Source organism: Ursus americanus, chromosome 8 (genome assembly GCF_024610735.1).
Source record: "Ursus americanus isolate L20-20 chromosome 8, mUrsAme1.1.p, whole genome shotgun sequence".
NCBI lineage: Eukaryota > Metazoa > Chordata > Mammalia > Carnivora > Ursidae > Ursus > Ursus americanus.
The window spans coordinates 78,772,136-78,793,097 of record NC_142134.1 but is presented as its reverse complement, the minus strand read 5'-3'; the positions used below and the strand labels follow the sequence as shown (position 1 = coordinate 78,793,097).

Here is a 20,962-nt window from a genome sequence, read left to right as displayed (position 1 = left end):
CAGGAGCCAGGCTCTCGGCGAGAGGTTCTCACGCTTGGGGTGGCATCAGCGTCACGTGGAGGGCTGGCTAACGCAGACTGCCAGGTCCCACCCCAGAGTTTGGGGTTTAGTAGGTCTCGGGTGGACCCAAAATCTTGCAATTCTAGCCAGCTCGCCGAGGACACCAGCACTCCTGGCCTGCTGGCCACTCCAGAGCACACGGGGCCCTGAGCCGGGGCTTTCTGCTTTGGCTGCATGTTGGAACCAACTTAAAAACCACTGAGACCTGGGCCACACGTTGGGGTCCTCAGTCAGTGGGACTGAGCAGAGCCCAGGCATTGGGCTTTCTTAGTTTACAGGTGATCCTCGCGTGGAGCCCCGGTTGAGACCCACTGCTCCAGAGCAGTCCTTGGTTCCCTGGTTGCCTAGGTGCCCGGAGAGGCGATGGTATCACAGTAAGTCAGGCCTACCCCTCAGCGAGTTCTGGCTTGGTGGCCAGGCGGAGCCAGGCGGTGGCACGAAGAATAAATTCTCTTGGTGTTCCTGGTGGGCAGCGGGGCTGAGAGCAACTCTCTCGAACGGAGTGCTGTCCCCTCTCAGCTCCCTGGGCCACCAGACTTGCTCGGAGCCTCTCCTCCCTGCCCGTGACGGGCGAGGCGCCTTGCAGTCAGACCTCCATGGAGACTCTGCCTCTGCGGCTCCCCGGCTGGGCCGTGGGACCTTCGTTCCCCTCTCCCGAGCTCGCTCTTCTCTGTAAAATGGGAGGAATAAAGAATTTGCTCCAAGGAGTTGCTTGAGAAATAGCGTAGCACAGTGCCCAACCCCCAGGAGTCCCTCCCAAGATCAGTACGTGTGTCTGTCCAGCTAGTGTGGATTGTCGCCGGCGGCAGCTCTCACATATGTGGCAGGAGAAGTGCCTGGAGCCTGCAAGACCTGGGCCTCCCTGAGCCTCCTCAGCCCCCCTGGGGTTCTGATACACACAGTCTGAGAACCACTGATGTGATTCTGACGATCTGATGGCTGGGAAATCTGATAAATGGTGGGTATTATTAGCCAGTGGCTAGGAAAGACACCCCAGATTTCACATATATATAAAGTATACGTATATTTATTAGTATATATAATATATATATATAATATATATATTAGTATTTTTGTTTTCTTTGGGTAAATACCCAGTAGTGGGGCTGCTGGGTCATAGGGTAGCTCTATTTTTAGCTTCTTGAGGAACCTCCGTACTGTTTCCCAGAGTGGCTGCCCCAGTTTGCATTCCCACCGACAGAGGAAGAGGGTTCCCCTTTCTCCACAGCCTCGCCAACACCTGTTGTTTCTTGTGTGTCTGGTTTTAGCCATTTTGGCGGGTGTGAGGTGATGTCTTCTTGTGGTTTTGATTTGCATTTTCCTGATGAGGGAGGTTGAGCCTCTTTTCAAGTGTCTGTTGGCCATCTGCATGTCTTCCTTCGCCGATTTGAAAATGAACTCGTTTGTCTTTTCATTGTTGAATTACGAGTTCTTTATTCTGGATGTAGGCCCTTTGTTGGATGCATTCTCCCACCCGTGGGTTGTTGCTCCCTCTTCTTTAGGCTGTCTGTATTCATGTGCTAACCTGCCGTAACCACTATAAATTGGGGGACTGTTGCCATTAGCCGCCATCAGCATCCCATCGGCTCTGACGAAATAGGAGCTGGCAGAGGATGAGAAGGTGGGGGCGGGAGGTGAGTGCGAGACGGAGGGCTGGGCCGCTCCAGGCCAGAGCAGGACAGTGGGGACAGAGAGATGAAGGAGCTAGTCCTGACAGGACTCGGGGCCTGTTTGGTGTAAGAGGGAGGGAGCGGGGTTCATGTGGACGGACTCGCAGGGCTCGGGCCTGGATGATTGACTGGAGGGGGGCTCTTTGCAGAGCCTGGGCCCCAGGGAGGAGGGGGAGCAGGTTTGGAGTAAGATGGATTTGGCTGAGTTCTAAAAACAGCAGCCGTCACTGAGTGCATCCCGGGTGCCAGCGCCAGGCACGGTTCGAAGTGCTGGGTGTGGGTTGTTGCCTGCAGTGCTCCCCAGACCCCGAGTAGTAGAGGCTGTTATTACAGATCAGGAAACCGAGGCCCAGAGAGGTTAAGAATCTTGTCTAACAGCTAGTGCAGTGAGCCTGGAGCCTGAGCTTTGAGCCTCCAGGCTGCACCGCCGTTCGGATGTAGGACTGCAGTGCCCCCCTCAGGCTGCTAGACAGACCTCGCCTGTCTGCTACTTTCCACCTGTGATATCTGTCGTGGCTGAATGGTGGCCCCCAAAAGAAATGTGCACGTCCTAATTCTTGGAACCTGTGAATATTACCTTACATGGCAAAAGATGTAAATGAGAATTTTGAGGGGAGGAACTTATCCTGACTTATGTGGGTGGGCCCTAAATCCAATGACAAGTGTTCTTAGAAGGGTGAGGCAGGAAATGTGACACACAGAGGAGAAGGCCGTGTGAAAATGGGGTAGGGGCTCCACAAGCCAGGTCACGCCACAGCCACTGGAACCTGGAAGCGGCAAGGAGGGGTTCTTCCCTAGAACCTCTCAGGGGGCCGTGAGGTCCTGCTGACACTGTGAGTTCTGCGCCATGATCCGGATTTGGGCTTTAGGCCTCCAGAGCCACGAGGGATTACCTTCTGTTGTTTTGAGCCCCAAGTCCGTGCTCATTTGTTATCACAGCCACGGGAAGCTGATGGCACTCTGCACCCCGGGAACCCCGCCGTCTGAACTCTGCAGAGCCCGGGCCTCCAGCTCTCAGGAGCACGGTTGTTTCTTTCTGTTCAAAGTCCTGCGGAGGCTGAAGCCAGATTTGATCGGGAGGCGGCAGAGCTGAATGTTCCAGCATCTCTCACGCCCCAGGACGTGGCCTCACGTGGTCACCGTGGGGCTTCCCGGGAAGCCCGCTGGCCCTGGCTGGGACAGACATGCCTGCTTTGCTGCTGGTGGGAGGACACAGCAGTGAGCGGCTTTGCGGGTGCAGAAGGCCTGGGCCTGCTTTTGCATGGCTGTCCCGCAGTTCTCCCAGCGGCCCCACAGCCCTTGCGCAGTCCTGGACCCCCTCCTTAAACTCCTCCCGGACTGTGTCTGCCGGCCTGTCAGTGCTGATGGTTAGGGACACAGGCTTTGGAATCAGACACACTCGGGTCCCACACCCAGCTCCTGGCTGGGTGACCTTGGGCAAGGCACTCAGCCCCTCTGAGCCAGTTTCCTCCCCTTTATGGTGGGGATGCGGATGATGTGGTCATGCTGCATCCCTAGCACATCCTGGCTGTGGCCGTGGAAGAGCTGACGGATGGGACAAGGTGGTCACTTCCCCACGGCCATGACTGCCTTGTGCAAGTCAGCCTGTTCTGTGAGTACAATCACAGCCGTGTGTTGCGAACTACAGAATCGTAAAGCCTCATCTGCACTGTGTAGAAGAGCGAAGACCGACCCCTGCTGCTTGGCTCCCCGGGGGCCTCCCCGGGAGAGGCCAGGGTCAGGCTCACGTGGGTGCGGAGTTTCCCAGGCCCTGGCTGACCCCACTGCAGGAGCGGGCTCGGCTGTGGTGCTGGGCTGTGTCCTGGCCCCCGGTGGCCTAGCCTGGCCATCGCCTTGGCGGGCCTCCGTGCAGCCAAGTCATGTCATTTGTCGGACCGGCAGCCAGCACTGGTTCCCGCTGTCCTCCAGTAAGGCAAGGTCGAACTCGGTAGTGTCCCTCACAAGCCCCCTCTTGACCTCGCTCCCCACCCCATCCCTCTGAGCTCTCAGCCTCCCGTGTGGTTCCAGCCTGGCCCATCCCGGACGTGGCCGAGCCTGCACGTGCGATCTGCCCGTGCAAACCTCCACTGTATCAGTGAGGCACCGCGTACCCCACTGTGCAAACATGACATGGGGGTGCTCTAATGTGGCCTGTTCCTTGGGCCCCTATATCCCGTGCATCCCCAAGTCCTCCCAGTGAGCCTTCCTGACCGTCTCCCCACCATTTGGGCTCCTTGCTTTTCCCCTGGTGCACCAGCTCCCCTGCCTGAAATGCTCCTTTTCACTGGGTCAGCCCTTTCTCCTCCTTCAGAGTCCACTTGGCATCACTTCTTGCTCAGAGTCTTTGGGGAGGGGCGCCTGGTGGGCTCAGTCGGTTGAGCAGCTGACTTCATTTCGGCTCGGGTCATGATCTCAGGGTCTTGGGACCGACACCCCCTTTGGGCTCCGCACTCAATGGGGAGTTTACTTGAGGATTCTCTCTGCCTCTGTCCCCCAACCCTCGCATGCTCTCTCTCTAAAATAAATAAATAGATCTTTAAAAAAAAGTCTGGGGACCTCCGTGTCCAGGACAGTTTGACCCTCCCATTGGCCAGTTTCCCTCCTTCAGGGCACCTGTCTGGGGTTCAGCATCTGCTCAGTTGTGGGTGTATTTGACTAGTGTCTGCTCCTGCCACTCGAGGGTGGCGTGTGCTGGTGTGGATGCTAGCTTCCCAGTAGCTGCAGGGCCGTGCACGGCGGAGGGGGTCAGTGAGGTTCCTCCCACTGAATGGCTGGAGAAGTACACATGGTTCCTCCAAAGAGCCATCTTTTCTTACTCCTCTGGGCCTTAACCCTGCGCTCTGATTGAAGCCCCTCCTCTCCCGTGCCCTGACCCCCATCCCGGCTGGCTCTGGTGGGTGCCGATTCTCAGGTTGCTCAGGGCTACTTGCACCGGGACCTTCCCTGAACCCCAGGCCCCCACAGGACTGTGGGGTTCCCTGTCAGATCTCTGACGCCCTGTCTCCCCCTGGTGATCCTCTCCGCTGGACTGACGTCTTCATGGAGCCTGGGAGGGACCTGCCCACACATGGGGCACTAGGAGCAGTTGTTCCCTGGGCACGTGGGATGTGACCGAGTCAGACCCAGCAGGTGCTAATTGTGACCTCAAGCACCTACTAGCCATGCCCTGTGCTAGGCGCTGGGGGTACAACAGTGAACACAACAGACCACGCCTCTGCCCTCCTGGAGCTCTTCTGCCGGCAGGGCGTGGAGGAGCACCCACACAGAAAGATGTGTGACATGGGAGGTGTGCTGAGATCTAGAACTATGCAAAGGGAGGCCTGAAGAGGCCTGAAGGAGTGAGGGAGGAAGTCACGCAGCAGTTTGGGGGGAAGGATGGTCCAGGGAGAGAAGTAGCAAGTACAAAGGCCCTGTGGCGGGAGCATGCCTCGTGGGTTGAGGGGCAGCAGGAGGCCAGTGTGACTGGGAGCAGTGACCAGGGAAGTGAGGATGCGAGGTCTGAGGGGCGTTGGGGGGTATACATGATGGAGGACCTCAGCAGTGTTTGATGGCAATGATGCTGTCTTACCAGAGCCCATGCCTTTCCTTCCCACGACCCTGCATCATCAGCCGGCCAGGCTGGGCGTGCGTCCTCTCACCTGGATGGCATGATAACACCCTCACAAGCCTCCCTGCCTCCACTCATACCCCTCAAAGCTACTCCACTGGGTAGCCAGAGGGAGCTTTTTAATGGAAAGTGGACCTTTGTGTTCTGTTGCTGAAAGTCCTTGCCTTTGTGCATTCGACAGTAATGGAGCTGTGTTGGGTCACAGGAGAGAGTACAATGCCCAGATGACTCCTAACCTTGGGGAGGCTGCTGCTACCTCCAATAGGGGCTTCACTCATCTGTGATGACTTCCATTTTCATAGACCCCGCCCACCTTCCATGCAGTAGCATTGCATCATGGGAAGAGAATAGGCCAGGGTTGGGCAAGCCTGGGGAGTTTATGTTCCTTGACTCCATAGTACCTTGGGCTCCCTGTTTGTAAAGTGACAGTGGTATCAGTGTCCCCTCAGAGGGTTGGACTGACTATAATGATGGGGCTTTGATGCGCTAGTGTGAGCTCTACACGTGGGCTCAGGGATCCTGAGCAACTAGGGTCATCATGTCATGGACGAGATATGACAATAATCATCAGGGAAGAGCGTGTCTGCGCAGAAAGGCTGGGGTCAGTGGTGTCAAAGTCCACTTAACGGTCAAATAAATTAGGTGACAAAATGCGGGCTCAGTCTGGCAACATGGAATTCAAGGGAGGTGAGTAGAGGCCAGTGGAGGTCAGAGTAGGTGAGTGGGGGTCAGGGGAGGTGAGTGGAGGCCAGTGGAGCTAGTGGAGGCCAGCAGAGCTGCAGGGGCTGAAGCCATCCAGCAGGGAAGTGAGGAGGCCATGCAGACAACAGATGGAGACAGCCTCGAATGACTGTGGAGAAGCAGAAAGAGGCAGAGGTTGGGGGGATTGGGCACAGAGATGGGGGGGCTCCGTTTTGTTTTAATGGGAGTGACCTGAGTATGACAAGCTGATGGTGAGGTGTTCCTGGAGATAGGACAGAGTGGGGAGGTTTGGGCAAAGGTGGGAAGGAGGAGGGTCCAGGGCCAGGGGGGAGAAGAGGTGTTGATTTGGGAATTCGGCTCAGTTCAGGGTTTTTTGTTTTTGTTTTTTGTTTTTTTGGTAGGATTTTATTTATTTGACAGAGAGAGAGAGAGGGAGAGAGAGAGCACAAGCAGGGGGAGGGGCAAAGGGAGAGGGAGAAGCAGGCTCCCCGCTGAGCAAGGAGCCCGATGCAGGACTCGATCCCAGGACCCTGGGTTAGGGCACACGTGCTTTATTTAACCAGTTCTGCGCTTACCTGACTGAGCCGCCCAGGCGCCCCTCAGTTCAGTTTTCTTCTGCATCCTTAATAAAGAAATGCCCTTTTCCTCTCTCTCCCAAACATTCTGTGCTATTTTTCCGAGCTTCTTTTGATTCGGTTATAAATGGAATCACCTTTGAGTTTTATGCATGGATTGCTTATTGCTGGTATGTAGGGAAGAAAGTGATTGGATTTTTGTTTGTTTTTTAGCATCTAGCCACCATCCATTGCTTTGGGGGACCCTGAAAATCCCATCAGTGTGTTTCAGAACAGATATGTGACTTACACCTCCCCCGTCTTCATTTCTTCCCCAGTTTTCTTGGCCCAAACCTTCCCTCTCCCGTCTCCCCAGCCCTTGGTAGGAGCAGGACACCTTCTCTTTCCAAGAATTCCAAGCCTCCTCCCCCTGCCCCCACATGGAAATCGCTTTCTTGGTTCACCCTGTTCGTGAGGGCTGTGAGGTCAGCGGATGTCTGTATCCACGTGGGTTTTTCCCCGAGAAAGGGGATCTCACTGCTTGTGGCTGGCCTTTCCCACGCAGCAGGTGTGGCCGAGATCTTCCCACGGCCTCCTCCTCCTCCTCGATTTGGGCACCCCAAGCTTGCTTTAACCAGTTTTGTGCCATTCCCGTTATTCTGGACCATGCCTTTACCTGCACATTCCCTTAGGATAGATTCTAGAAGCGAAGCTAGTGAGCAAAAGCGATCCATATTTGAATTTTTCACAGAAATTGTCAAACAGCGCTCCAGAAAAAGTGGTGCCAATTTGTACCCACCGAGAGTGAATGAGAATAGCAGTTTCCCAGAACCTTGCCAGCAATGAATATGGAACATCTCTGCTAATGGGGTAAGTGAGAATTCTCCGTCTGGTCCTCGTTCCATGGGTTACCGATGCGGCCCACCATCTTGTGTGAGCCCTGGCCCCGTGCTTTCTCTTCTTTGGGGAATTACTTCTTCATTATTCATACTAATTTTTCTGTTGGCGTGCTGCTTAACACAACTTTGATTTGTAAAGCCTCTTAGTCCGTTAAGGATATTAGCTCGTGGTCTGTGATACGGGACAAGTATTTGCTCCCAGCCTGTGGTCTGATGCTCTCACCACGGCGCTTTCCCTCCGCAGAATTTCAACATTTTGCCTCCTGTGGCTGCTTAGACTTTTTGCCTCCTTTACTATTTGTGTTTCAGAGATTTCTTTGTTTTGTGGTTTCTTTGTGTTTATTTCGGTTTGTAATCCCCCTGTAAGTTGTCTCGCTGTAAGGATCTAAGTGGATATCCAGTTCTCTTTGCTCCCAAACAGCGAGTCCTTCACCCAGGAGCTGTGGACCCGCTGGTGTCTCTCTGCGGTGCTGTGTGTTAAATTCCTGTCCGCCCTGGGATCTGGTTTTGGACTTTCTCTTCTGTCTCATTGAGCTGTTCAGCAGCCTAGTTGTTTTTCTCCCCATGGAGAGAGGCACACACTTCTAGCTTGAAGTTCTCAAACCAATTTCATTTCAAGCTAAAAAGATGGACTTCCTGTCGAGGATGCCTGCTACTGTCTGGGGGCGGGAGGCCCAGAAGACCCCGTGGGGGTGATCACCCCTCTGGCCCAGGCTTTCTAGAATGTTCTCAATCCTACTTGCCATTTGGTCATAGCCCACCCATGTCCTCAAACCCCCAGTCTTTATTTAACCTACAGACATTTGCTCACCACCTCCCCCTCGGGGCCTGGCACCAGGGTAGCCAGATGAATTCACCAGGGGCTTCCAAAGCCACAGTGTCTGGTGCCTTTCTTCCCCCACCGTGAACCTTCATGGCCCCGTGCTCACTTGCAGCATCTCTGAGATCCCTCCCTGGGGCGGGTGGGCAGGTAGACACCACCACACCTCTGCCATCCCTATGCTGGAAAGTTCTTGGCCTTTAGGTGCTTTGTGCTTGCCCTTGAGCACTGGTGGGAAGCTGGAACACGCAGGGGGCCCCTGGGATGCCTGGAGCATGCACTGTGTGCGGGGCACTATCTGTCCACAGTCTTGTCAGCATCCCTGTGAGGCAGCCTGTTCTTACTGTCCTTGCTTTCCAGTAGGGGGCAGAGACAGAGAGGGCAGGAGTGGCCCGGCCAGAGTCCACGGAGCCAGCCTATAGCTGGGGCCCCACCTCGTTGCACCATTCTCTCTGGCCGCAGCCTGGGGAATACCGCCCAGAGAACTCTTCTGGACTTGTACCAGCTTGGTTCACTTTGTTGTCTAGGGGGATGAAATGATCCGTGGAACCGAGCTGAGCCAGCCTAGCACTGTTGATGAAGACTTCCCTGGGAAAGCTCCCCTCCCCACCATGCAAGGCTCTGGCCTGCTGCATTGCAGTGGGCCGGGTCTCCTGCACAGCGAATGTGAGGACACGCCCAGTTAGATCCCGTGTAAACACAAGGAGGCCGAGGCTCAGAGAGCTTGGGTGGTGTGTCCAAGGTAACATGGTGTGGGGTGTGGGGAGGTGGCCGGGCTAGGATGCTGGCTTGAGTTCCTGTCTCTTCACTGCTGCGATGGCCTGTGCCACTGGCTTGTAGAAAGATTAGGACAGGGATGGGTTTTAGTCAAAAAGGTAAGTGTTATGATAGAAAGTTTGTGCTGAAGTTTTGTCTCAGAGTCTGAAGATTTCTGTATCTATGCATTGTCGCTTCCTAAATGTCACTAACTACCTTATATAGAACTTGCTGCTTATTAGAGAATTTTCAAATGAACCTCACTTCGTTCTCAGAACAACCCTGGGGAGAGGGCCGGATTCCCATCCCCAGCCCCCTTTCAAGGATGAGAATGACTTGCACAGGGCACTCGACTCTCTTACTAGCCATGGGACTAGTTACAGGAAATGCAGGGCTGTGGAGTGTCAGCCGGTAGGTATGGGTTCCCTGAGTGCCAGGAAGTCACAGTGGGACCGACAGCTGTCGGTGACAGACCACGTGCCTGGCTGGACATCCAAGGCCAGTGGAGTAGCCAACCAGCCCCGGCCTCTGGCACGTCCTGTACCACCAAGGACGATGTTGTCGAAAAACCCTCCAGCCGATGCTGTCGGGAGCATCCAGGTGAAGACAGGTGCACCTGCCATTTGCATCCGATCTTGAATTTCTATCTCAGGAGCTAAGAGCTGGATGGCCGGAGCTACTGGGGGCTGAAGCCAAAAGCTTGGAACAGATGGCATTGGATTAATTTTTGCAAATCGTAAGAAAGGGAGTGTACAGCAATCTGTTAGCTGTGTCGGCGTCTGATTTTAACTTTTTAAATCAGAATCATGGATGCCGTTAGTTACCGCCCTCTATTAAATCTGAGATGCCATCAATTGAGAGATGCATCCTTATTTTTGTACCGCTAAAGAAAGGGATGAAAAGCAACGCTGTCAGAGTTAGGCTGTAAGACACATTCTAATTTCACAAATGTTATAAAGGGCATAAGCATGCACCGCTCCCTTGTTCACTTGCGGGCCCACATCCTAGGCCTGGCTTTATGTGGGCACAGGATGAAGAGACGCTCACGGTCCCTGCTCCCCCAAAGCACACGGACCGCTCAGAAACACAGACATGCTGAACAGACTCGTTTCAGAAGTTTGCTGATCGAAAGGTTCACTCAGTCACAGAATATTTCTTGAGCACCTACTATGTGCCAGGCTCTGTTCTAGGCACTGAGGACCCCACAGTGAACAAAACTTCTCATGGAGCTCACTCCTTTCTATGGCAATAAATGTGCACCCCCGGCAGCAGTTCTCACACACTGCTGTGCAGAAATTGTGATGTGCAAAAAATCTACGTTCTTTCCGCCAGGCCCTGGTTACATGCCTTGCCACTCATCAGGTCCAGGGGAATCTGCATTTTTACCAGATGCCAGGAGGTCCTAGGGCAGGAAGACTTCAAACCAGAATGTGACAAGTAGAGCTTCGGTGTTAATGACTTGGTAGTGTCTCATCGTATGAATGTTCTAGAATACACTTAGCTGTTGTGTAGCAAATATGTAGCTGGTTTTGTATCTTCCCGTTGTAAACAACACATCCATGAATATCCCTGCAGCTGAATAGTTTCCTACCTCCTCCTTGGTTTCTTTAGGGTAAATTGGACAGGGATCCTTGGGCTGAATTTTTAAGGGTGAGGTTGGAGTTCACTGTGGCCATATCTGGCCCCAGAGTCTGACTGCCTGGGTTCACTTCCCCTTGTTAGCTGGGCATTTTTGAGCGAATTCCTTGCCTTGCCACACCATTTTCTCATCCCTGAAGTGGGACAATAATAGTACCTACTCTTTAGGGCTATCATGAGGGGTGAATGACCAGAGCTGGTGGACAGAGCTGTGCCGGTAGTGGCTGTGGGGGTGGTGAGTGCTGATTTTGCACTGCAAGGGGAGGGGAGGGGGAGATTTGCAGGGGGAGGGGGAGGGGAGGGGAGGTCTGTTGGCTCTGCACACCGCCTGCACTCACGACTTGGGGCGCAGCAGCGGCTCTGGGGACAGAAGCTCTGGATGTGCGTAGCCAAGCATATATGACTTGATGCTGGAGAGCAGACCTCATGTCACGAATCCAGTCTCAGCCCGACTCCCACACTGCCGCTGGAAACATCTTCCCTCCACACGAGTCTGGACGCGTTTCTCTGTTCACATCTCCTCCCTGACATCCTGCTGCCTGGGCACGAACTATAACCTCCTTCACACACTGGACTAGGAAGGAGAGCCCTTAAGAACTTGGTTCCAGCCTTATCTAATGCCCCCCCCCGCCCCCGCCCCCATGTGCTCTGTGTCTTCTCGTGGAAGGGGATGGTGGAACTTGGCCATCGTCCCTTGGCTTTTGAGGGATGAATAGGAGTTTTCCAGGTGGAGAGGAAGGAAGGGCTGTCCTGGCTGATGAGCCGGCATGTGCACAGGTGTGACAGTGTGTTGGGGGCCATGTCAGTAGGTCATGGCTGGGTGTGGGGTGTTGGGTGGGGTACATTGCAAGGAGGATGACTGTGGGCTGCAGAGGCGGCCCAGCATCGTAGGGCTCTTGAAAGTCTCCCTAAATTTCCTCGTGTCTGTGTCTTCAGTTGTGCCTCTTTCTAGGCTGAAACGCATCCCCACTCATTTCCTATCTTTTTAGAGGACCGTAGCCATCTGACAAATTCCTTGCCTAATTGCTAAGGGCACAGAAGGCTTCCCCTTCATTTATTTAACTTGTCTTGAAACTGGGACTTGGAAGGCGACCAGTCTTTCTTTACACGCTTTGTGGTAAATCCCTTCTGGAAAAGCAGATGCGACATCTCAGAAGGCTTTTCTTGCAAGAAGTTTGATGTGAAAGCGACCAAGTTATTAAAATAACTTAGCGGGCTGAGATGCGGCTCCCCAGAATATAGTCCCTGTCAATTCCTCCCTCCGCTTCTCTTCCGCGTCCGCCTGGTGTCCCGTTCGCTCTGCCTCCCCCCGGCCTTAGAGCCGTGTCCAAGCGTGTTATCTCTCAGCCCTGCACAACAGAAGCTGGCTGCCTCCCGCCCGGGGCACTGGGTCTCGGGCAGTGAGAGATGGGAAACGGGGCCTTGAATCGTCACTGTTCTTCAGCAGAGAGTAAGCCCCTGCTGTATGCAGGCATCAAGCTAGACTCTGGTCAGATGTGGAATCCAGACTTCCTGAGCTGGAAGGGGCCTCAGGGAGTGGTCATTTCTCCATGGGGTGGGTGGCTTTGTTGGTCCGGGAGAAGGTTTTAAGTGGCACGTGGACAGATACGTTTTATTTTAATAGTATTTACCTCAGTGTGAATTAGAGAATACAACTCACACCTGAAACCTGGTTTTTTGGGGGTGCTATAGCTTAGAATAAGGCTGAAAGTGTATATACGTTTTTTAAAAGTCAGTAATTGTAAAGAAAAATATGAAGCAAACCAAGGGAGGTTGCAAAGGGGCGTGATGGACATTTTTGGGGTTCCCCCAAATGTTCTTAGTCACAATTTGCCAAAATCCTTTCACCTGTAGCTTCAGGGTAGACCACACTGCAGTAACGCTGGTTTTGAAACAAAGTCTACGGTGTTTGTATTTTGTGTGGAAGCCGCAGCGGCCACACCCGGATGACAGGTTAGGAGACCTTGTCTAGGCCCAGTGCCACAGAGAGGCGGGTGCTGGCAGCTGCCAGCAAGTGCTGCGCCAGGGGCAGGACATCAGGGTGGGGTCCGGCGTGGAGGCACTGGCCGGCTTGGCCTCTTGGCTGTCAAGGGAGGTGGGCACGGTGGCTCATGACAGAAGGCAGCCTGCCCTCAGTGGGGCAGGCAGGTGGCGTGGGTCTGCGGGAATTGCTAAGGGATGCCTGCTTCTGGGAGGACGTTCTGAAGGAGGGGACTTTCCTAAGTTTCAGGATCGGAGAACCAGAGCTTACATTTAGAGGTCAAAGAGTCATCCACGCAGTCCCCTGTCATCAGCTTCAGATGTCCCGTTTTCTCTTTGAGAGACTGTCGGAGTTGTGCGGGCCCACGCCAGCTCTTGGCGGGCTAGATCTTGTCTTGGTTGGGTAGCCGGTGGACGGAGGTCACCACCCGCCCCCCGCCCCGCCCTCCCTTTGGATCGGGGGCTGCAGTTCACCAGTGCCGCCACTATGGGGCGCTGTGGCCCGAATTCAAATACCGTTGGCTTTTTGGCTCCCATTTAGGGACTGTCTGTTGGCTAGGCTGTTGTATTCCTGGGTGATTCTCGTCCCTTTCCTCCCTCCCTGTCCCCCTCCCTCCCTCCCTCAGTGGTTACAGGGCATCAGGCACAGTGGTGTGGACCGCAGTGGTCACCAAGTAAAGTCATCCTTCTGACCCGAGCCAGTGTTTGGTGAGCGGGTATCCTGTGCCCAGCACGGGGTGACCTGTTCCTACTTCTAGCATCTCTCACTTGCTTCTCAGGATAACACTAGGAGTTAGGAGTGTTGTTTAGGAATCCCACGTTAAGGACGGACACCCCCCTTTCCCCCCGAGCTCCCTAAAGGCTGATGTCCTCCCCCCCAGAAGGGCATCTCTTGTCTGGAGACTCTGTGAGCGTCTTGCTGGGGAGAAGGAAGCGAAGGTCCAGGTGGAGCTGCGTCCTCGTGTCCCCTTCTTTCCGTCCTGGTCTAGGCAGCGGATTTGAGAGGCCCATACTTGCAAAAGGTGCTTTTTAAAGATTTTGCTTCCTACCAGCAGCATCAAGGCAATTTTCTGGGGCCCAGATGGAGTCTGTTGGGTTTCAGGGAGGAAGCCAGACAGACGCTGAGGCAGGCGCTGCCAGCTCCACGGGCTATTCATCAAGATCGGGAGGCCGCCGAGGGCCGGGAACGCTACGTCAACGCCGGGAGCAGAAGCACGTGTCTATTCCTGGAGGCAGAAACCACTCTGTTCAGCAAGCAGGGCTGTGTCCCTGCTGCGTCAGGACCCTGGGTAGGGCCCCAGAGACACAGATGTGGAGCTGTAGACGCTGACCTCGGAGTTCACAGCACAATAGGCAGGGTTCGGGTGGGTAGAACTGTGAGCGGTGGGTGCCACTTCCCAGTCCATGATCTTGGGTGGGTCACTTAATGTTGGGGGGTCCAAGGTCTCCTTCTCTGAAATGGAGGTGGGGTGGGGAGAATGACAGCATCTATTTCAAAGCCTTATGAAGGTCCCCAAGCTAAAACACATAGAGCTTAGAGCCCGGGGCCTGGCCCAGGAGCTGCCCATTCCTCTGTGTCTCTGACATGGTAGAATGTTCTGTGCTGGAGGGAAGCAGGGGTGCAGGGGTACTACCTGTCTCCTTCCCCTTTCCTCCCACAGCTGGGCATAGAGCAGGTGCTCACAGACCTTGAGCGTGTTCGTGGAAAGAATGAACGTGACATTGGCCTTGGAGGATTTGGGGTTTAGGCGGGGTAGAGACTTGGGAAGAGGGGCGGTGCTGTGGGCAGGCAGGGGGAGGGAAGGAGCAGAGGTGCAGAGGAGGGCAAGCTGGAGGCCCGGGCAGGGAGTGAGGGGGACGGATTTCTGTGGGGAGGGCCGGGCGCTGGCGGGGAGACTCAGCCCGGGCTGCGCTGCAGATCCTGGCTGCCGGCTGGACCCGGTTGCTGAGGTCCTGAGGGCAGCTTCTGAGCCCAGGTAAGAAGGGTTTGGCCTCATCATCTCCAGCCTGGTGGCAGATGAGGGCCTGCTCTGTGCTGGTGGTGAGGCGAGAAGTGTGGGCTGTGGCCCTGTTCTTTTGGGGAAAAAGAGCAAAAGACCCCACAGGTAAAGTGATATGATGTGGATTTTGTGAGTAGATATAATATTGAATTTAAGTTAGGTAATTTTTTGCCCTAATCTTTGGAAGACAGATGAAATGGACCTCCCTTTCTTCTTGGGCACCTGTGGGACACACTGTGACTTAGAGTCGGGCCTGGTTTCGGGTCCTGGACTCCATACTTCATACCAGGGTGGCCTTGGGCCCTGACACCTGGTTTCACTGAAACTCTGTCTTCCTGTCTGTGACGTGTGAGAGTCATTATTCATCGTTAAGACTCGAGGGCCAAGTGTGATGGTCCACACAGAGCTGGTCTGGGATAGAGTACCCGCTCACTGCTGGTCATTTCCTTCTGGAAGAAACAGAGGCCAAGATGTTGTGTTTGTGTGTTGTGGGGATGGGTTGTAAATTACTTTTGTCTTCTTTTCTGAACCCCTCACAGTTTTTCTTTGATTAGCATTTTTTTCCCCCTTGAGGAACATAACTTGTAAAGAATAGACCTGACAAAGTCATCTGCTTGGCTGGGGCTTTGTTTCTGCAGATTGGCCCTGGGCCCACAGTGGCAAGTGTGGGACTCGTGAACCCCATGCCTGTGGTGGATAGATGTCACCTGCTGCTTTAAAGCCTTGACATTCCTGGGCAGCCAGGAAGAAGGGAGGCACTTGGACCCCGGTATCTTTGCAAAGCCCTTTGCTCCATAAACATGAGCTTCGGGCCGTCAGGTCTGACCAGCCCTCCAGCCCCAGGACCTTGGATGAAGTCCCACGAGGGTGCCAACCACCAGCCCTCTGTTTCCTGGGTGTGTATTCTTGGGCCAGCTCTATAGCCTCTTGGAACTCCCCCTGCCTCCTGCAAACCTGAAAGCAGCCCATGATGTCTTCCTGCCTTCTCCTCCTGTCCACTCATCTGGTCCCAGGCCCTGGCTGGGAACTCCCCTGTCTCCTCCCACATGTCTGTGCATGGAAATTCACTCAGTAAAGAAGACCGAGTGTTACTAGAAGCCAGGCCTGAGGATGGATGCTCTGGGAAATCTACAGATAAAGTCCCAGCGTCCTGGACTTTTTATTCCGAGTGTGTGATGGGGCCGCGTGGGTCGGCATGGGAGGGCAGCAATGAACAAGCAGAAAATAAATGAGAAATACATGTCTGCATTTGCTGAGCTCCTGGAGGGATGGGCTGCGAGCTCATACTCTCAGCTCCAGTTTCCCAGCGCCCGGGTGGCCCCCAGGAGATGCTGGTGAACGGAGCTGGGCAGAAGAAGGGAAGAAATGGGCTCTGCCATCTTGAAAAGGTAGACTTGCCCTTCGTGGAATCTGAGCCCATAGCAAGTGTTTGGAGTCTGAGTGGTACTCGGCTTATTGCAAAGGGCCGTGGGGAAAAGGGGTGTTCACGTGCATTTCCTGGAGTGCAGAAGCTGAGGCTTAAAATCCTCATTTGCTTAGGAAGAAACAAATGCAAAATGGCAGCAGGGAAAATCTGCTGGGTGCGAGCCAGCATATGGGATTGCAAGTCAGTTGTGCGCACGGAGGCTGCCACCAGGAAAGGCAGTTGTCCTACTCGTGGTCTGAAATAGATGCATCATAGCCGTCAAATCGTTGCCGCTAGCTGGCATTCAACTTGGGGTACTCTAGTGTTTACTTAGCCGTGTACATGTCACCCAACCCACAGCTTTTCCAGAAAGCTGTTGGGCAATGGAAAGCGTGCCTAATTTTCATTTGGTCACTCAGTGTGGTCTGGGCAGCTACTCACGACCAGGCTCTGGGGCAGGTCCAGGAGCACGACGTTGACCAGATCGGGTCCTTGCCCCGAAGGAGCGCGTGTTCAGAGAAGGTAAGCTCGGGGCCGGCAGGGACTTGTGGCTGTGCGGTGTTCCCAGTGCCGAGCACAGCGTCTGGCAGAGCGGAGGCGTGACAAATCCTTGAGTGAACGAATGATTGGGTGAAATGAATGAGTGATTGGATGGGAACTAGTCAGAAGGTGATGCCAGCTCAGGGTGGCCAGGTCAGAGGGGAGCACGGGAGCCGTGGGTGCCCTGACGCAGATTATAGAAGCTTCTGGGGGAGGCTTGTGAGCCGAGGAGGAGAGTGTCCACAGGCGCCCAGGCCCTCTGGCAGAGGGAGGCTTAGGGGCAGAACCCACTGCTGGGGCTAGGGGAGTGAGTGTTCAGAGGCCTGAGTAGGGGGTGGCGTGGGGGGGCATCAGAGGAAGCCAATGCAGGTGGGTAGAGCGCTGTTGGCCTGGCCGGTGAGCTTGGGCTGGACCCTAAGTGGGGAGACCACCCGAAGCCATCTAGGTGGAGGAGTGACGTGATGGGGTGCCCTAGGAGACCCCCGTGGATGATGGGGACAGCAGGGCCTGGGCCACAGACCAGGCAGTCCTTCAGAGGCAGCCTTCCTCGGCTCTTAGCTCACCAGACACTGCCCCAACATATTCTTTGCAGATGGCCAGTTACTTAGGTGCGCTTTTTAAAATAAGCAACTTTTTGTAAGCCCCCTTAAATGACTTAAGGGCCCCTTACGTGACCAAGGTTTAAGAGTTGGTCCTTTCAGATTTCTCATGCAATTAACAGTGCCCAGTGTTATCTTCGTGGACTGAACTTGCTAATGAAAGTTGGCTCCAGGGAGAAAGGTGCCTAGTCATTGAAGCTCATTTCCTTCATGCTCATTGGGCTTGAAGCACAGGGGCCACCTGGGTTAGTGGAGTGCGCTCTGTGACCTTGGTCAAGTCACTTAACCTCTCTGAGCCTCAGATTCTAGTTTCTTATCTTATGAACTGGGGATCATAATAATTCCCATCTCATTGAGTGTTGGGACAGATATGAGAAGTCCAAAGCTAAGAATTGAACCAGAGTTTTCTGATTCCTGGTTTTGCAACCTCAACCTAATTTATCTGAAGTTGTGTTTTCGGGTTAAAAGCTTCTGTGTCCTTTTAGGCCTTCTGTGTAGGGTGATGCTTAAAAACAAACGAGGAACAACAGTTAGAGCACACCTTTCTTTAGTAAGTCTTGGAAAGTTAAGATATGTCATGGTCGAGGATGAGCTCAGCTTGGCTGGCTTCCCTAAGTGAATTAAGGGCTGTATCTGGAAGGAAGCACAGCCTGGACTGCCTGTGCCTTTCAGGGAGGGTAAAGCGGGAGAAGACACCGGAGAAGCTTCTATCTCTGCTGACTGTTGAGAGCAGTTGTTCTTGACCCCGGCACCCAGGCTGCATGTTCGAATCCCCTTGGCTGCTTTGGAAATATACCAGTGTCTTGTCCCACCCCAGATCAGTGGGGTCTGGACTGTATCTGGGCATGTTCTCAATTTCGTTTTTGATTGTTGATTGCACTCTATAGAAACACAGTTAATTTTTACATACTAATCTCGCGTCCTGCCACCTTTCTGAATTCATCTATTAGTTCCACTAGTTTCATTTTTTTTTGTTTGTAGATTCCTTAGGGTTTTCTATACACAAATTCCTGTCATTTGCAAATAGAAATAGTTTCACTTCTTCCTTTCTAATCTGAATGCCTTTTATTATTTTTTTCTTGCCTAATTTCTCTGGATAAACCTGTAGCACGATGTTGAATAGAAGTGGTGAGAATAGACATCCTCAACCAGTTCCTGTTCCTAGAGGGAAGGAAAGCTTTCAGGCTTTTCGCCACTGCGGAAGCTGTTGGGTGTGAGCGTTCTGTAGATGCCCTTTATTGGGTTGAGGAAGTTTCCTTCTGTTCCTAGTTTGTGGAGCGTTTTTATCCTGACAAAGGTGATAGATTTCATCACGTGCCTTTTTGCATCTATTGAGATGATCCTGAGGTTTTGTCCTTTATCCTGTTATTATGGTGTGTTATGTGCATTAGGTCTGGGTTAAACCGCCTTTGCATCCTGGAATCAGTCCCACCCGGTTGTGGTATATGGTTCTTTTTCCATGTTGCTGGATTTGGTGGTCCGGTATTTTGTTGGGTTCTGGCTTGTAGACACATCACCCTAATCTCTGCCTTTATCTTCACATGGTGGTGTCCCTTGTCCCTGTCTGTCTCCAGATTTTTCCTTTTTGTAAGGACACCAGTTATTTTGGATTAGGGTCACCCTAAGGACCTCACTTTAACCTACGTCTCCAAATAGGGCCACACTGTGAGGTACTGGGATTAAGACGTCAATATATGAGTTTTTAACCTATCACACATATGAGGAACATGTTTCAGTATCCTTCTTCTGATATTGATTTTCAGATGTCATTTTAGCTGGGGTGGAACCTTTTTAACAAATGATATCTTGTCTTAAAGCCCATGTGGAACCCCCCAAAACAAGTTAACATTGCGGGGGCAGTGTGCCCAGGCTTCCGACAAGTGCAGGGGTGAGTAGAGCTGGGCATTGCTGTTGTTTGTGTGTGCATGTGTGCATATAACATGCAGCTGTGTGTTAATCAGTGTTAATTATTAATTATTAACATTAATGAAATAATCAGTTGTCCCTGATATTCCCAGAGGGATGGGGAAATAAGCCATGTTTAATCTCGTCTTTATCTGTTGTCTCCAGATTTTTCACAATGAACACGTAATACTTAATCATTATACTCATCAATATTAATAATATTAATTAAATTATTAATTAATGAGTTAATGCAACTCATGGTGTATTCACAACAGCTCAACCTCATGAGGGAGCTATTATTATTTTCCGCATTTTTCCAGGTGGGGAAACAAGCTCAGAGAGGACAAGTAACCTGCCCAAGGACACACAGCTACTGAGGCGGGAGGGTCTTGATTCTCACTCAGTCTGATGTGGAGCTGGCTGTCGAGAACACGCTACTCTGCTGCCGTTCTGAGGTTCTAGGACGTGAAGTCCTGTCAGCAGAGCGTAGGTGTAGAGAGTGTCTATTTGTAGTGAGCGTGAACAAAGTATTCGGTTTTCTGCTGTGTTATTTAAAGTTGTTTTGTGTGTCCCTCTTTAATTTTTTTAAAAGATTTTTATTTATTATGTATTTGAGAAAAGAGAGAGAGTGTGTGTGGAGGAGGGGCTGAGGCAGAGGGAGAAGCCGAAGCAGACTCCCCACTGAGCAGGGAGCCCAACGTGGGGCTCGATCCCAGGACCCCAAGATCATGACCTGAGCCGAAGGCAGACACTTACTGACCGAGCCACCCGGGCATCCCTGCCTCTTTAATCTTAACTCAGGTTTCTGGGGCACCCGAGTTTCCATCTGTGTTCATTTTTTGGGCTACTTGAAACAGGGTATAATACCGGGAAGCGGGGGGGTTAGAAGGTGGAGGCGCACGGTTTCGGCTGGGCCCCAGGCTTGACCCTCACCCCCAGGTGAGTCATACCCCAGGGTGACACCCCAGAGTTGCCCTCCAGGGAGCTGGGGGTCAGAAGCCATTGTGTCCAGGCTGACTCCAGCCACAGCGGTAAGCAGGGTGATGTCCAGACACCATGCACACCAGGACACGCCCTGCCTGCGAGGCTCACACCGACAAATGGGCACCTTGCTGCCCCGCCTGGGTCCCCATTTATCCTGGGGTCGAATCTTGTCTGAATGAGTGAGTGAATGAATGAATGAATGAATGATGGATCTACAGGTGCACACAGAATGCTAGCTCCAAGGGAGTCTGGGAAGTGTAGTTTTTGGCTTTCTAGCCTCTGCAGTTCAGGATGTCACCTTTGGTCCCCCTTTGGGGTCACTTTGTCAGGGTGATGAGAGACAGGCCAAGACGGACAGGTCAAGAAGTGCCACCATCTCAATCTTTGAGCTACTCACAGTTCCCTGATTCCTGGGTTCCTCCCGGACTTGCAGCATGTCCTGTCTCCAGGGTGTGCGGCGACATCAGGAGCTGAGTCAGGTGGGACGCAAGCAGGAAGCGCAGCCTGCATCTGATCTGGCCCCTGGAAGGACAGCATGCCTTCTCCCAGCCTCTTCCGTTCAGCCCACCTGGGTGAGCCCCAATCTGGGTGAGCCACAGCTTGGAGGCACCAGGAACACAGGGCCTGGCAAGCACGTGTCCAGTCACGTGGAGGAGGCAGGGCTGCACGTTGCTGTCCTCTGGGGCAGGAAGTAGGAAGTGCCCGAGCAAAGCAGGGGGCAGCTCCTTAGCCTGAAAACGGGGTGGGGGGAAGAAGCGGTGGGGGCCACCCAGTGGGAGTCTGAATCATGGAGCAGAGGAGGACTGCACGGGGCAGCCTACGGAGTCGGACAGGCCGGGTGGA

General features: G+C 53.4%; 1 protein-coding gene across 2 annotated transcripts in view; it reads left to right on the top strand.

The window, feature by feature from the left end:
* Nucleotides 1–20,962, top strand: part of JAKMIP1 (janus kinase and microtubule interacting protein 1) — a 102,138-nt gene that overhangs the window by 24,976 nt on the left and 56,200 nt on the right. For both annotated transcript variants that reach the window (XM_045771448.2, XM_045771447.2), the window contains exon 2: nt 7,345–7,463. The gene's annotated coding sequence lies outside the window, so the exon portion shown is untranslated. The remainder of the gene's footprint in view (nt 1–7,344; nt 7,464–20,962) is intronic.